This window comes from Melospiza melodia, chromosome 2 (assembly GCF_035770615.1).
Source record: "Melospiza melodia melodia isolate bMelMel2 chromosome 2, bMelMel2.pri, whole genome shotgun sequence".
Classification (NCBI taxonomy): Eukaryota; Metazoa; Chordata; class Aves; order Passeriformes; family Passerellidae; genus Melospiza; species Melospiza melodia.
The window spans coordinates 78,997,262-79,015,378 of NC_086195.1; the positions used below are offsets into that span (position 1 = coordinate 78,997,262).

The window sequence follows — 18,117 nt, forward strand, 5'->3', positions numbered from 1 at the left end:
TGCTGATGGGCTTGATTTTGTTCAGTAGTGGATCTTTCTTGGAGCTGGCTGGCATGGGCTCTGTCGAACAGTGGGGGAGCTTCTGCTGGCTTCTCTCAGAAGCCACCACTGTAGCTCCCCCCTGCTACCAAAACCTGCTGTGCAAACCCAAGACAGGGACCCAGCTGACAGATGTAAAGCAAAGAAAGACCTAAAATTAGAAGAGGTAAAAATAGAGGATGTGAAGCTGTCTGATTGACCTTACAAGCAACACATTTATGCTTAATTCTGTCAGTTAGGTTTGCTGTATTTGTTAGGTCAGACTGTGGCTCAGACAAAGTTCACAGAAAAGCAAAAAGTGTCATGCTGAAAAACATTGATTTAAAATTTGTTTTGAAGTGTATAAAAAATTGGCATGTCTTAAAAATCGGTTGATGTGGCCAGGCTGTTCAGATTTATCCCATGACCAGATCAGAAGGACCAGATCACTGTTTCAGCCTCAAGACAGGAAGACAAATTACTTATTAACTTTGAAGGTAGTTTACTTAGATGTTTATCAGACATATTCATCTATATGATGCAGTTGGTGAAAGGACTTTTGATGTCATAGTATTGCATCACAGAAAGGAATTTTCTAGTGAATGTATTTATGAGGGAATTCCATCCAGTTCCCTCTGTTGCCAGTGAATGCAGAGTTTGTCTGTACCATGGCAGAAAGACAGGTCCTGTATTTGTTTTTCCTTTTTCAGAGTTGCCGTGTGGATACAGGTGAGGAGTAAGCTTGGAGCTGTACTTTGCAGGACGCTGGCTTCACTGTATGCATGTTTATTCATTAAAAGCTCTTCTGAGACTGGACTGCTCTGACTGCCTGGTTTGAAAGCACTTTCTGGGTAGTCAGTGAGGGATCATTGTGACTTCCTGTTGTAGTTCATCCTGAACTGTTTTTTAATGTCTCTGTTCTCATAATAATGCCAATGATCCTGAAAACATTCAGGAAACACCTAAATGTAGACAGAGAGCAAGAGATTAGTGCAGATACCTGATTCACCAACTAAAATATGAATTCTGTTAATTTGCTCTGCTTAAAATGAGTTGATGTACTTAATTCATTACTACAGATTGATGAGATTAGTTTTTCAGGTGCTAAAGAAAATAACCTGTATTGTTTGTTCTGAAAGGCATTTGAAAGACAATTCCCTGTGTAATTCATTAGGCATTGCATTTCAAATCCAGTCTTCAGTTGAAATAGTTTTCAGATTTTTACAGATTCTGTAATTTTACAAATTGCTAACTGCATTTGAGTGTCAGACACTGAGTAAATTAAACTCCTAGAAGACTTCTTGGTAGGAACATAACATTAAAAAGATTAATGCAGCCTCCATATATAGAAGTGCTTGGGGATTTTTTTCTGTCACTAAGAGCATTCACAGTAGCATCAAAATATTCTAGAATTCTGGAAAGATATCCCTTTGTAAAACTGCCTAAAAGATGTATAAATATCACTGCACCTGTTAAAAAATGGTTAAAAGAATATTAGATAGATAAATTACTCTATAATCCAAGGCTCTGATCTGTCTCAATAAGCAGGTATTGACTTAATGCAAGGATCATTTTGTGGCCATCTGAGACCTGTATTATTCTAGAGGCTTTCCATCTTAAAATCTATGAATATAAGGATGGATTTCTGTGTTAAAGAATTCTCTTTCTGCTTCCAATTTTTAGCTTTTTATGTTAGCAAGAGGAATCAGAAAAATCTTGTTCAGTTCTGTTTCTTGATAGCCAGAACAAAGATAATGGCTGACTCAGTAACTCATTGCTCACTTATGGATAATATCTAGTGAAGCCTTTTCCAGACTGTGAATGGTATGCCAGTTTTGGAGCAGGTCTCTAAGTCCCTCTGGAGAAATGAGGTAGATCAAAGGGACTTTACAGGTGCACTGCGAGTGCCCCTGGCTGGGGTAGAAGATAAGCAGCTTTGGTCTGAATGGATCTGCTGAAGCATTTCTAATTGACAAGTAGAAACTAGGAGAGTGATTCACTTAATCCTTGTTGATGTTCTCTTTTAGTAACTTCCAGAGAAAGGCAAAGTACCGTGTAAGCTTTCTAGCCAGCTTGAGTTGTATAGTGAGTTTTAGTTCCTTCTCTAATCTAGTACAGTGACTCCTACTGATCATTCTGTTGTTTCCTGTCTCATTTTAAGCCTGAAGTTAAAATACTAATCATAGTACTGATAAAATACCAATTCTCATAAACACTGTACTTTCATTGTGTGTGAGAAATGGCTGCCATAGACTTCTGGTTTCATGCATTCTGGGTGTCTTCTGGCTACAGCCTGAGCAGCAGGGTCCCAGGAGGAAGAGCAAGGTATTTCTTCAGTAGGTAGCGGCAGTTAGGCTTTCCCTGGTTGCAGTTAGGCTTTCCCTGTCTCCTGGAATGAAAGAATGGTTTGGGTCGGAAGTGACTTCAAAGATCATCTGGTTCTAACACTACTGCCATGGGCAGAGGCACCTTCCACTAGACCAGGTTGCTCAGAGCTCCATCCACCCTTGCCTTGAACACTTCCAGCCATAGGGAATCAACAGCTTTTCTAGAAACATCTTCTAGTAAGTCTGGAAGTATTCCAAAAAGAAGAGTATTTTTTAATTATGTGTGCTGTTAGACAAAGATGATTTGGCCATAGTGAAAAATCTGTGTTGTACATAAATTGTTTGTCAGTTCTGTAATTTTTCTTAGTGTATATGTGTAGACCTCAAAGCAAACTGCAGCTATTTGCAATAGTGTCTCCAGAATATGCACAAGAGAATAGTTTCAAACATACAGCGAGAAATTGCAATTTTCAAGTTTGGCTTTTTTGTTTGCTTGTTTTTTCTGCTGTGTGGTGGTGTTGAGTAGGACTTCTGCTTTGTCCCTCTGCATACTGACGTCTGAAATTATCTTTGGCAGTAAGATGCTTAGCGTGTTTGAAGTTGTCTTAGTGTAGTACTGCCCTCAGAAAGAGACTTTTAGCTCAAGCATTTTTCAGATACTTGAGTCACAAGCTCAATACTAGAATGAAATAGTGTCATAAACAGTATTAAAAAGAATGATCTACTTGCCCTGATATTTTTGCCCTGACGTGTTTCACCATAAAAGAAAGCGACGTAGCTTTTTTGCAGAACCTTTTGCTCTCTTCCTGGCTCTTAATTGGTAGCTTGAAACATCAGTAAGATCTATAGCTGCTAGAGCTATTCATTTGTTACCCTCACCATTCAATGGAACATTTTCCGTCTGCTTTTGCTTTTAGGCTGCTGTAAAATGCTGAAAATGCCATCACAGAAGTCTTTGTCCATCAACCACTACAGATGTGACTTTACTGTAGTTAAAATACATGTACTTTAAGTATGGTATTTGTAAGCAAAGATAAAAAGTTGCCTGCTGGAAAATTGTGTCAAAAGCTGGTGATAAACTACTTCTATTGCAATACCAACAACCATCTAACTTAGTGAAGGAGCGGGAAATGTCCTCTGTAACTCTAGTCATATTTTCCAGGCTGGCTTTAGAAAAGCTTTCTTACTGTAAGGAGCTTCTAAACCAAATGAGTCTTCCATAAGTCTAACTGAAGGTATTTCTAGAACACTCATTGCTGGTGAATGCAAGTGTTATTTAAAATAGTGTTAAGTCTTCGTGGACTGAATTTTTAAATTGCCATTTAGCTTTGAATTCTGGAAAGCTTTTCCTTGCATGCTATCTTGACGAGTTAATAAATTTTTGTCCAGTATGTTAGACTCTTTAAATTTTGCTGACCTTGTGACTAGTACTAAGTGCCTTGTCATCTTTCAGTGTGTTTTTCCTCACAGCAGTCAGTAATCAGGATTTACTTCCATTCACATGTGCAGGCAAGAGCAGTGGCACATATTGAGTGAACTCCTTAGACTTTTTTTTTTTTACTTGGGGCTGGAGCAGAGATTTGAGCAGATTTTCCCACTTTTGTCATGCTAGTTGCTTGCCTGCTTGACAGTCCTTCCTCTCTCTTATCTGAAGGGCTTTTAAAAATAGAAACAGTAGAAAGTTAAAAAAAAATTTCAGTGTATACATGATGTGAAGATGGTACACACTTTTATTCCAGTAACTGTAGATAAGTCAGGGTTCTACTGCTCTTTGTATCTCTTGCTGGAAACATCACCTTCGTGTTGAGAGGTATTTCCAAAGGTGTTTTTCAGGCCATATTATTACACTGAGGGCATCAGAATTTCAACAGCTTTGTCACTTATTTGGCAATGAACCAGACAAACTGTCAGATGTGTATGGATTACAATTAAAAGTGTAGCTATGGATTATGGTGGCTTCTTAAAAGCAAGAAGTGTTTTTGTAAATGTTTTAACCTTTCCAGTTAGAATACTGTATAGCCATCTTAGCTTTTCCTTAATTGACTGCCAGTGTTTTTATGGCACTATTCCCTGAATTATGACAGTAAAGTTTGCTTATCACACTGTCAGTCCAGCAAAATAGAAAAAACTTGGTACTCAAGGTCAGTAATAGATTTTACTCTCATTTGGAGAATCAAATTGCAAAGGTGTAGAAAATGCTGGTGCAATGCTTGAAAAAATCTCAAGTCCCTTGATACATGTGGATACAGAAGGGCATCTTCTGTAGTACATATGAAGGAGAGGATAGAGGCTGTAACTTATATTTTACTGTTTTGCCTGAAATGTTCTGAACTCTTCCTTTGGATGAGGATTCTTTGGAATTCTTCAGGGAAGTCAGACCACTTGAAATTTTGATGCATTCTTAGTGTTTGTGAGGCATCCTTATGAGTCATCTTTTCTGGGAATGGTTTTTAAAAGGCAGTGGGATAGATTACACAGGAGTATTCTTTATAGTCATCAGGCAGTATCTAGTAGTTTGAGGAACAACTGGAATTTTTTGTAATTTTTGGCCATTGTGTATCTATTTTATAAGTTTATTAATCTGTCCTGTCTTGTAGCTTTGAAAGCTATTTAAAATGAAAAATTCTGTCCTAACACACTATTAAAGGTAAGGCCTTGACTTTATGGAAGCTCTTTTTAAATGCATTTTTGAAAGAAGAGCTTGAATGTAGTTTTACTTTTTTTTTTTTTAATATCTGATGATAAACTTTCTTTTTACCAAAAGAAGTAGAAAGTATTAATTTGGACAGTAACAGGCTGGGGTTTTTCCAAATCAAAATCTTCTTGTATTATATGTTCTTGTACAAAAAATATTTTCAGGTAGCTTAATAGTAGTAATAGTTGTCTCTGAACAACAGTATTGATTTATTAGCTGAAAATGGTCTTAAAAAGTAATTAAAATGATTCATACCAATGGCATGTATTTCCATGTGATTAGAGAGGCTGTCAAAACCTGTATCAGTAAAGTGCATTTAAAAGAATCAGGATGAGATACATTGGTTTGACTTCCGTGATCAGGTCATTAAGTTATGACTAAAGTTAAAAGCAAGTTATTTGTTTATCCTTCACATTAATAGAGTAGTGATACATTCCAGTGTTGAATTTTGCTTGAGACTTTCTGCTTCCTCTGGAACTGAACTTGGAATGTATTGCTGAGGAGAACTTAGAAATCTTTTAGACATACCTCAGGGGTACATTTTGCTCTTGGGTTCAGGATTCAGCCTGTCACCAGATATTTTATATATCTGTCTTTCCATGTGAATCATGAGGACTGAGGGTTTCTTTTTGTTTTGCTCTGTAATTTGAGGAACAGCATCCTCTGAAAATATCCCTCTAAAAATTCTTAGCTTTCATGAGAACTAGGAAAAATCTTTCTGAGGTGTTTCATAGTTGTGTTTTCTGGTACTTGTGGCAGGATCTTGAGGTTTTGCCTTGTAAAGTTTTGCTAAGTGTGCCAGCATGTGGCAGCAAGGTTGTTATGGAGTGCCCATCTGTGCCTTCCATTCCTGCATCAGTTGAATTTTGATACTATCTAGATTTTGTTTCAAGCAATTGAGTTATTTCTACAAAATAAAAGATAAAGATGATGTTGATGCAGTGACACTTCTGACATGGTACTCCTTGTAAATATTCTTGCTCTGGATGTGATACTCAGTGTTTCAGTGGTATCAGAGTTTAACTAAAAAATACAACCAGTTGCGTCATATATTCTGTACTTTATTCTCAACTACCTGAAATCATGATTGGAGTAGGTGTTCTAATTTCTCACTTTTCCAATTGTATATATAAAATCAGACAAGAAAAAAGCTGAAATGGTTAATCCTGATATCATTTTTGTATACGGGTAGGTGATTTCATGTTGATGTTAAAAGACCTACCACTTTGAAATAGTTTATTTCCTCTGTAGTTGTCTCCTTGCCTATTTAAATTCCACTCCAGTTGAAAAGAATGCACAACCATCAGTCTTCAGGGTAGCACTTTATAGAAATAAAGAGAAAACATAGTTGTTAAGCAGGTGGCTTGATGTAAATGCATTTAGTTGAAGGTGTTGCTCTGGCCTCCAGTCATCCAAATGATGTCCTGAATAAATTTTTAACAAATTAAGCTGTTTTTTGCATGTGCCCTTATGGCAGCTTTGTTAATTATAACTGCACTAAAATAATTGTATGCTTGTAACAGTTTTTAATTTATTTTACTTATATGACGTGATCATAAAAAACCTGCTCTGTAGTATATTTCTTGGAGTGTTGTAAGGTTATAAATTAAATAATATTTCAGCTGATTCTTGTAGCTGCCTCTTCAGTGAGACACAGTGGACTTCCTAGCAGAGAAACTTGAACCTGACACCCCTGACACCCCTGACTAGGTCATGTGGTATCTGACTAAGGCTTAAGATTTCCTAAGATAAAGTAAAATATCCTTGTATTGTAAACATATTTTTTGAGTCTTAAATCACAGACCATTTAATAGGGGTGATTTATTTAAATTTGATTTTAATTAGCGTGCAGCTAGAAACGTTTAAGCAACAGAAGAGCACAGGTCTCCTCTGTCCAAGGTGCTTTCAAAGAAAGAATGGTTGGAAGCACAGCCTGTCTCAGATATTTCAAAATTTACAAATAATCTGTGCCCTCTGTTACCCATTGAACTCATTTATCAGCTGGTTGTCACTGGAAGCAGTATTTGGGCTGCTAAAATGGATTGCCAGCAAGGTGCTGAAGCTCTCAAAGAAACTGATCGCCTTCAGCAGTGGTGCCTCTTCATCACAACTGTGAAGAGGAGTGATTTGAATTATGCCTTTAAGAAAAGGCATCTACAAATTACTTTTTAATAATTTTTTTACTTATACATAATGTATAAAGCAGGATTCTGTACTTATTTAATAAAAATAGACTTAATACAAAAGCAAGTTTTAATTAAACTCATAACTGGAGATGTCAGAATGCTGATCATAGGTCTGAATATACTTCTTTCTAAATTTAGTTATATATTCTGAATTTCATGATGGATATTATGTACTCAGTGCTTTGGGAAGTCATGCATAATGTAACAAGGATATTCAGTTAACAGTACCTCTAGCAAATGTTCTCTGTGCTAATGTTGTATGCCAAGTACAATGTGATATAACAAATTATTTATTTATTTTCAATAGATCATTAAATTTTATCCTCAAAATTTTGTGAATTTGCAAGAACTTACAAAGGAAGCGTAAGCCATTTAAGATACATGTGTGAGGAGATAGGTTTGTGGATGCAATCAAATCATAATTGGATTTTATAATCAGGTTGCTCTTCTGAGGCAGAAATAATTTTAGCGACTCCATAACGCTGAAATCCTACACTTCTCTGTGGCAAAGACTTGTAGTCCTGAAGAAAGAAAAAAATCCTCCTTTGAAAATAAAATGTTCTCCTTGCAAAGACGTGTGACTGTGCAAAGAGAACCAGGCACTTATGGCCCACCATTTCTCAGTGGAGAAATTCTGCAGTGTCTCTGAAATCAGTTTAAAAGTCACAGTTCTTTTGTTTGATTGTCTTTATCTAATATAACAGATGCAAAATGTTTCTAAGGAAAAAAAGTATTGGCTTTTGTATTAGGTCAAGAATTGAAGGATTACGCAAATCTAAATCACCCACCAGAAGTAGTGGAGAAAGTAACATTTGAATATAATTCTCTTTTTGGAGTGTGTTACGGTTTCTCCCTTCAGATTTTCATCTATACTGAAATACTAAGGAGCAATGACTCTAATTGATCCTTGAGGGTGGGTCTCAGGGAGGAATTAACGTGGCCACGGGAAGCCCTGCCTGGCCACTCGGCGGTTCAGGAAATACTAAGCACAATAAGTTTAAGCACTGATTTTTGTCAGAGGTGGAACACCTCAGCAAAGCAATATGTGGCAGTGTATCTACACTCCAGCCAGTGGCTGCTGTTCCCTGTACTTCCTGATGGTTGGAAAATGGTAATTGCAAACAGATTGTGTAACACCAGAAGGTTGGAAGAGCAGTTGAGCTGTTTGCACTGGAGTTCAGAATGGGCAGTAGAGTTAGGCTAAAATGACTTTTCCTGACAGCTTTCTAAGCATGTTATGATCTACTTTCAAATCAGAGAGATTAATATTTATCCTTCTTATTTTCATTTCCTTCACATATTCTATATATGTTGCAAATATTTGGGGGAGTGGGAGAAAGAAACATATTTATTAATAACATGACAGATAAAAATCACTGACTCGATAATAAAAGAGTTATTAAAATACATATTTTAAATTGTTAGGTACATTTTTTATTTTTGAGAGCTTTACAATGGTGACTAAAATGAAAATATTAAGGAATGACCTATGAAAAAATTTGCTAGAAAAATCAAAAAAATTATTCAAGAAGTCAAGTTGCTGATTAAGTTTCAGATAGAGATGTGATTTAGAGAACAGTCAGTAACAGAGAAAACTAACTGCTGTTTCATCTCAACTTGTATCCTTTTCTCATTCTGAAATACTTTATTTATTTGGTAAGTTAAATTCAAGGTGTCATTAAAAGTTGAAAAACATATTAGGATTTGAGGAACTGGTCATCTTTGTTCATTCTAACCATCCTCTTTGAGCTGGTGAACGTAAATTGGGTTTGTCTTTTAGCTGTATCAAAATCTCATAAGATATGATGCTTAGAAGTAGTAAATTTTGCTAGCAGCAGAGAATGTAGACATAAATGTTAAACTTACAATACAGCATCTGCTTGGATCAACTTAATTTTGCCTACATGTATGTGTTGTATTTAAGGTGGTCCTATTTAATTATTAACTTTTAAATAATATGCATACAATATACATATTTTAGAAAATAATTAAAATTCTGGTTGGAATCAGTTTCAATTTCAGATGGAATAGGAATCAGCTTGACACTAACGGTGATTAAAAAATGAGTAATAATCAATTGGCGAAAAAGTGATGGCTGTTCTGTCATTTTCTAATGCAAAAGGAAAAACTAGGAATTTAAATTATTAGCATAAAATAGTGGTACACATTTTGTGTTAAGTCCAGTGTAAAACAACTGTGCCCCAGAATAATGGCATTAAAAAAAAAGTAGCAGTGATTACTTGTGAAACGAACTGTGAGAATTTAAAAATTACTGATTTTAATGGGGTTTATAATTAGTGATTCAAATCACTAGTTTAAATTGATTCCCCTGATGTTGCTGTCTCTGATTCCTTGAGAAATGGATGTAAAATAGCCTTGCTTTAGTACAGTGTGAAGAGGGAAAGTTTGTACCTGCCTGTGCAATGTTAATGACATTATGTCTAACCGTACCTAAGTTTGATCATTCAGACAGTTTTACCAAAAGGTAATTTTCAGGGAGTTAGAGAGAGCCATGTTTCACAAAAGCTGTCCCCACAGGAGCTAAATGCCAAGGTAATCAATCATACAGTGTACTGCATCCTGTTGTTATGGATATAGTACCTTATTTATGCAGTATAAAGATTTTTTAGATGTTGTTGAAATGAACAGGCTAGCACATGACAACTCTAGGTTGTAATAAGTTACATGAGCTGCAAATTGCAATTTCATAGGTTAAAATTTGTATAGATGCCTTCAATGCTTGCAGCAAGTTAGAGACTGATTTGCTGTAAGTGTGGACTTCTAGGGAGCAGCAAAAATTCTGTTAGAAGTCTGTAGTATTTCAATTACATCTGTAGATGAGTATTTGTATACCACTTGTATGTCTTACTGAATCCAAGAGTTGTTACTCAGTCACTGGAAATAGGGTAAAACGTTTTGGCAGCAGTACAAAACCCAAGGACTGTTTGAGAGAGAGCACAGTTTAGGTTCTTCAGCAAGCCATTGCATAGGATATAATTAGGCACAGATTTTTGATGGAAAATTGTCTCAGCTTTCAATTTTTCCCTCACTGCATTGTTCCAAACATTTTGGTTTTGCTGAGAACAAGATAGTCATCTTCATCAGATTCATTTAATAAGCTGTTGTATTTGTATGAGAAGCCCTAAAAGACTGATAGAAAACAGAACAGTGGAAAAAGTGGAAAAAATAATGGCTTCCATGAAATGAGGGTGACCTGCTTCCCTTCTCTCTGTCAAATATTTTGGTTGGTTTTAAGGGAAATTTGTAGTCATACCTGTAGAGTGATTTTCAAATTGTGATCATTACCCCTCTATGGCTGAAGAGTTCTGAAGCTGAGAGAGTTCCTGGGTTATTGGCAAAGCGCTGCTGTTCCTTACCATGCCTTGATATATTTCATTACTGTTACCTACATATTTTTTGATCCCATGAAAACTCCTGAATACTTCAGTGAAACATTCATGGCTTTGGTAAAGAGAAGAGGTGCCTTTGTGTATTCCACCATGCATTCTCTAGTTCTATTGATTTAATTTCTCTATACCTGGAACTTCTTCCTCTTGGCTGTTTTTCTACATTCTTTGCAGAGATGCAATCAGCTCTTGTGCCATTCTCATGCCTTCTTAGTCTCCCCATTTCCTACTCTCTTCCATTTTAAAAATAGATTTAGCCAGCTCTTCTCTCCCTTTTGTCTCCATTTGTCATCACTGTCATCTCCATCAGATCTTCTCTTTGTAGTTTTCCTCTCTTAGGCCTTCTCACTTTTGCCTTACAATTCTTCCCTGTTTGTCTTTGATTCCTATTTCCACACTGGTCTTTTGTACTTTTTGAGCTGCCACATTTCTTCATGCCCTTCTGTTAATTTGCAACGTACACATTTCAGTTCTACTCAACAAACATTAATCAGCCTTCCTCTCACTTGTTGGTCATTCACTTGGCCTTTCCATACCCACTCCAGTTTTAGAAGGTTTGGAAATGTGACCACACTCTGGTGTCTCTCTTCTCTAGTAGCTCCTCCTTTATAATTTCTGGAAATCTTAAAATATTCAGTCTCCTTTTCTCTTTCTGTGATGATGTTTTGCACAGCCTTTTGCTTTTTTTCCCTTCTCTTACTTATGGAGAAAAATACAAATTCGTGTCTGTACTCATGAGTCTTAATTCAGTTTTTCTACTCCAGCTGTACCTTTCTGCCTAAATTAAAATCTTAGCTGACGGATTTCATGGATTAGGCAATGCTAAAGAAAAGTTCAAGCTTCTTTGCTGCCTTCTTTCACAGTCACTCTGTGTACGACCACTTTATCTCACTTCAGCCTATATCTTAGCATTGCCATGGTCACTTTCTGGTGCTTATCTAAATCCTTCCTAATTCTCCATTTGTCTTTTCATTTACCACAGATGACAAATGTGTTCTCTCCTTCCTGAAAGTTCTCCTGTAGGTTCTCCCTGTACTAGTGTTCCCCAAGCCTGCTGCACATATATTATGACATTTTGCTCAATTCCTAGAGTAACACTAACTCAGCAATTATTCTTATTTGGGTTGAAGTTTTTGCTTTGAAGTTGCTTTACATTATTTTAGACCTGAAAATTTGTTTCTTTTAATTAGTTGGTCTAAAAGGTATAAATATAAATCTTCATATAAATCTTTCATGTTCTTCATACTTGTCATTTTTAAGACAGACCTGTCATACTTTTTCATGTAGATAAAATTGTTATCAGGAGATATTATAATTTTCTGTCTGCTAATGGATGGCTGCCAGTCTACCTCAGAATCTTTTTCAATTTCTTCATTGAGGTTCCCCTGTGCAGAAATGCTTGTAGAAATACCAGAGGGCAGGTCTCTCTCTGTGTCATGCCCATTGCTCAAATCTTGCCCAGGCTTGCTTCCTTGTCATTCATCAGTCTGGATTCATCTGTTCTCTTGTGGCTTCTACATAGAGCTTACACTTTTGGTGCCAGCAGTTTTCTTTTGCAAAATTTTGTAGACAGAGATTCATGGCTTAAGAAGGTGAATTCAACAACAACAAAAGCGATTAATAATAAATGACCCTGCAATTCTGCAGCATCAGCCAGTGCTTTCTGATTTACTTGTTAGTTGTTTTGAAATTGGAACAAATATGAAACTGTTGCAGCTGCCACATAGGTCTGGAACAAAGGCACACCAGGTTTTGTTATCACAGCAAGCAATTGAGTCAGTGCCATGAGCTGCGATGCCTCTTCTGTTTCTTTTCCTCAGTTCATGTCAAACCACCAGAAGGAGTTAAAATAACTTTCGCTGCCTGGAATTAATTTGTTTTCTATTTTTCTCCCTGTAAGTGTGCTATTTTATATGCATATTTTGTACAAGCATTTAGAGTACGTGACTTCAGCAGTACAGTGAAAGCATTAAAGTGGTGTCGTTGGAGAGACGCTTAATGGCAGTGTGGCTCTTTGTTGTGTACTGAATACAAATCAGTTGTTTCAAGAAAAGAGCAGAACTAACCAGTTTACAGAATTACGTGACTTAAAAGGCTTCCTTTCTAATTATTTCATGTCAGTGCTGCTGTTGATCTGTTCCTTTTTGAAAAATACCCATCACTAAGCAAAGAGTGGGTCCTGCCTGCAGTCTCTGCTGTGAGCAGTGCTGGTGGTGGGACACTGCTGTGTCACAGCAGGGCTGCTGCTCCCCCAGGCTTGTGCAGAAGTGCTGGAAAGTGATACAGAGAAGATTCTCTCATGTAGGTGCCATCTCTGGACATATGCTGAGATTCCCTGGAGAAGGCGGATGTGTTGAAATGTTTGAGCACAGACGCTACTTTGGAGACTTGCTTTGTGTATTTGAGCTGACAGCCATGACTGCTGTGAACCTGAAAGTGGACAGAAAGGAGGACTGTAAAGACAGTCCAAGGGTTATGTGCTGTGAATATAAGTTCAAAAACATTGTTTGTTTGGTTGGGTTTTTTTTTGGTTTTTTGGGGTTTTTTTGACATGGCATAGACTTTTGGACTAGTATTCTGGCATGTCTAATTCTCTCAGACTCCAGTAATTTCTTTTAACACTGCTACTTTCCAGAATGTAATGTATTTCAGTGTGTATTTTGCTTCTAGTGCTACCTACCTAGCAACTTAGTTTCTTTTCTATTGTATTTTCATGTCTTTAACATTAATTACATATAAGGTAACAGTTTAGTTGTTTTATCCTGATACTAGTCTTCCCTATTGCTAAAATCACGTTGATAATTGTGGCTAATAACAACTTGAAGAAACTTGTCTTTACCATAAGTATTCTACATGTGTCATAGAAGAACAAATTAGAAAAGGAGAAGTGTAAGGTCTAGTTTTGAGACATATCCATTATAATTGAAACCCAAATACATTAAAACAAAAGGTCTCTGAGTAGATTTAGAACTTCTCACCAATTTCTATGAGTTTTGTGTTTTCAGTGCTTCTGAACTGTGCTTGTGGCAGGAGCCATTTCCAGCACAAATCGCTTTGCTATAGTTACACAGGAATTTGAATGTCAGAATATATGCATCAATGTCTGCTTGTTTGGAACACAGGCTTACCCATTCACTGACCATAAAATGTGGGGCATTTAGGAAAGACAAGAAAGAAAATTAAGTATTCTCAATGTGCATTATGTGAGAGCACTGGTAAAAGTAAGATTCTGCTGGCTAAACAAGGCATATTGTATTGTTTGAGATCTCTGATGGCTTAAAAGAAATAAAAAATGACTGCATGAAATTGAACCTTGATGTGACTGGTAGTGATCAAGAATGGTGAATGATTGAAGATGAAGCTAAGAGTTACCTGTCTCTTCTAGTGAAAACCAAGAATCAATTTCTATGAAGTGTTGTAAAAACCAGGAAATATGACTGACTCATTCCAGAGATCAAAGATCAGTGAGATTGTCTTAGTGCAAGGATTGTGTCTGGCTGACTAACCTGGAACCTTGGTTTCTCCAGTTTTTGGCTACCAGCCTATCTGGCCAGAGCCATGGAACATGGATGCACATAGATGGTAAAGAGGGGAGCTGTGAGTTTTGGCACAGCTTGGACAGCTCTGTGTTTGTCAGACTATGTGTAGTTTGCTCCTCTGGCTCCCAGTCAGTTTTCAGTTTATGCTAAGGCTTTTGTCTTGATCTTCAAAACAACTGTTGGATCAAACACCCTAGCAACATCAAAGGCTGTATTTCATTTTTGAACTGCCAGAAAAGCTGTATTCCTCTGGGGCAATGTAGATAATGAAGTATCAGAGCAATCATTCATTAGCTGGGAACAGTGTGATGGGCTGGGGTACAGGCTATGAAAAAAACCCAAACCTGTGAGGTGATCAGGTGAATCCACAGTAATACATTTTAAAGGAAGTGCTATAAAACCTCTCTGTATGTATTAATGGGTTCCATCATAAACATGATACAAAAGCAACTTCTGTTTTCATCTAAAAGATAATTGTCAAAAAGAAGAAAATTGAGAAGATTTGGAATGCTGTCAGATCTTACAAGATACTTTATTTTTAAATATCCTGTTTTATGAGCCATAATATGCTAAACTTCTGAAAGTTGTGTACCTGTGTTGGGTAACCTCCTAGCAGTGTTTAGAACTTCGCTTTTCTTGGCACTACAATCACAGGCATCACTTATTGGGAGAGGCACAGTAGCAAAAACTAAAGGGTGGCATAGCTCTAAAAGGACAGAGTATTAAGTGTAATGGTCTCAAGTGTGATCAAATTCTAAACAAACCTTAAGAGTTTTGTTTCCAGCTAATTGGAAATATTCTCCCACTGTGCTTTGTAAAGTACTATCCACAGAACTGATAGTGCTTAAGCAATTATTTCTCCCCTCTCAACCTGGTAGCTAGAAACTGATAAATTGCCTAAAGTGTTGAACATCAAAAGTGCAACTCTAGACAATTTAATTCGAGGGAGAAAAACTTCCTAAACTAGGAAAAAAACCTTCTTAAATTAGATATAAATTTAATACCACAATAAATATGTATTTTAGAAATGAAATCTAAAGACAGTATTTTTCTATCTACAGGTCTTCATGATGTGTTTTTCAGTTCTCCTTTTTTCTTTCTTTTTTTTTTTTTCTTCTGATGATAGTCCGATATTTGCCACCTGAGTGCCTATTGCTTGGTAGAAATGAGACATCATTCTGGTTTTTTTGAACATTCAAGTCCCTTGAGTGTCTTGGGTGCATCAGTTTCCTAATTTTAAGTTTCTCTTAGCCTGCCTAACTCATTTACCTGAGCTCCATCAGCCATTCGGGCCCCCTTAGGAGGTGGGGAAGTTGTCATTACATCTTGTAACAAAGACAGAAGATGAATTGGAGGTATTCTGTTGATAAACATGGCAAAAGCTCTAGAGGAGCCTGTTCTGTCTGTGTCACAAGGGTGTATGTTTTCAAAATGACTGCAGTAAGGTCAAATGTGATTGTTGGCTTGGTACAATGTGGAATGTTGACAGCAACAAGGTTTCCAAAACTTCCAGCACAGAAATTTTGCTGAATTTTTCTGAAATGTTGAGTTTGCAGACGAAGAATCTCTTCTTCGGAGAGAGACTGTGTGAATGCAAAAATGATTGCATCTCAGTGTCATGTTTAAACTGAAAGTCTTTGTGCAGGTTTCTGTGGAACTAGAATTACAAAATACATGGCGTGGTGTGGTACAAAGAGAGAGTGCTTGTCATCCCTGAGCTGAGTCAAAAGATGATTGCCACTGAATTCAGTTCTCCTGGCCAGCCTGATTTGATGTCTTTGATGTCAAGCATGGCAAGTTTCCTTCCACAGCTGAGCTTCACAATAAGTACACACTCCAGAGTGGGTGTTACGTTGCAGCCAGCCTTAGACATGAAGTACAGGCCATCAAAATCTCTTCTTCTAAACTCTTTTGATGGTGATTGCCTTAGGACAAGTCTAGTCCTGAGTCTGTAAATTGCATCCTAGTTGTGTCTGAAGAACTTTTACACATGTCATTTTGAACTATGATTTTACTTCTTTTCTCCAGCTCTTGTGGTGAATAATGTGAAGTCACAAGATTTCTTCTTTTTGACTGGCTGATATAAATTTGAAGTGAGAGAGGAAAAATAATGAGTTTCTGTTGTTCAGCTGTGGATGATAAATGTTCCTGCTCAGGTTCTTAACATTTTCAGGGTCTTAGAAATATTTTAATGAATATGTAAGCAGTGATACTTACAAGAAATACAGCCTCATGATTCCTGATGAGTGAAAGAGGCATCTTTGCCAATTATTTCTTTTGCTGTAGCAAGCATTATGTTTAACACCTCTCTGCATATTTTCTGCTGGACAAAATTAATATGAATGTGTAATTAAAGCGAGGGTTTGGCCTGTGTGTTATAATGGAGAATATTAATGAACAGCCCCAAGTTTTAAAAGATGACTGCCAATAAATGTTAGTAGTACAGAACTCTGTTGCATGGTGTCACGCATACATATTAAAAATCCATTATTTCATACAAGAGCTTTGAATGCTACTTCTCTTTCTCTTTTCTTTTCAATATAAGATTGGTATGCACCAGCTATATCAAAAGAATAGGTGCAATTGGAAGGACAAGTAAAGAGCAAATATTTAATGTTGTAAGAAATTAAAATAAGCTATAATTTAATGCAGAACGATTTTCAAATGAGAAAATTCATTAGCAAAAAGGTGACCTTCAAAATAGTTTTCTGTGGAGTTAGTAATGCTCTGTAAGATTGTACAAAGAGATGAGCTTGAAGACTTTTTTGTAAGCAAAAACTCTGCAAAACCAAAACCAACTTTCTTGTGAAGTGGTACCTGAAGTTCCCAAGACTCAACATGCTTTTCTGTTGGTGTTTGTTACCTTAGAAAGCTTACAGTGCTGGAATCTGACAATGCTTTTAGTAATTTTATACACCCAGCTACATTATATACTTTTACTGGTATTTAAAATAGTGAAGAACAAAGTGTGTGTTCACTAGGTTTTTCTTCTGCCTTCCTCTGCCAGATTGCAAATATGGCTTTTGTCCCTTTCTTCTACTTGCTTTCAGTACACTGCAGAAGTGTCACTAGTCAAGCAAGAATGGACTCTTGCAGTGGTGACTAATCTTACCCTTCACCAGCTCATTGCCTTTCACTCACTGTATATGCAGATATAAAAGAGACCATTGGTATGGTTTCTGTTTGACTTTTAAGTTTATTTTTATTGCAAGAAGGTACATCCACATAAAGACTGTTCTTTAAAAACTTGATGATAGAAATGGTGAGAAAGCAAAACAAAAATTAACTTTAAATATATAATGATGTGAAGTTATTCATAGAATGAAAGATCATTTAAATGAGTACTGTTTTAGAAACTCAGCTGTGTGCATGTTGATTAGATATATAAACAAAAGGTAGCAATGTCTTTAATTATAATTTCTTGGAATTCATTTTTGTTTTCCAGCATAAATATGCATGGACCTCGGGTTCACGTTGCTTAGAAATGCCTGTAAGCTTGCTGTCTGCAATTCTGTGTGCATATACAATTGCATGTGCCCTCCAGTGTATCTGGTTCTTTGTGCCTACTAGCAAAAATTTACAGAAGTGGTACCATCAGTTCAGGATTAAGTGGAGCAGAACCTGTATCTGCAAAATTAGCCAGCTTTTTTTATATTACCCAGGACTTCTGTGGAGCAGCATCTTCTGTGCTCTCTTTGTTAAGGAATTAGTGAGGCACTGCTGCACCCTGGGGAAACTTGCCAATGCCATCAACCCATCTGAGATGTGCTGGGGGACAGAGGGAAGCTGAGTCCTGGAGAGGAGGGATGAGGGGATCTGGGAAGACGCCTGTAGAACATGGATCTCTTGCAGAGGATGGGTGAAACTCCCATAGAGCAGTTAATTCAGCTTAAGCAGCTTTTTGGTTTTTAGCTGCAAGGACACCCAGATGAGTTTTAAATCAGA

General features: G+C 36.9%; 1 protein-coding gene across 1 annotated transcript in view; it reads left to right on the forward strand.

Moving 5' to 3' along the window:
- DDX10 (DEAD-box helicase 10) overlaps window positions 1–18,117 on the forward strand; it is a 153,355-nt gene that overhangs the window by 123,863 nt on the left and 11,375 nt on the right. The window lies entirely within an intron of this gene.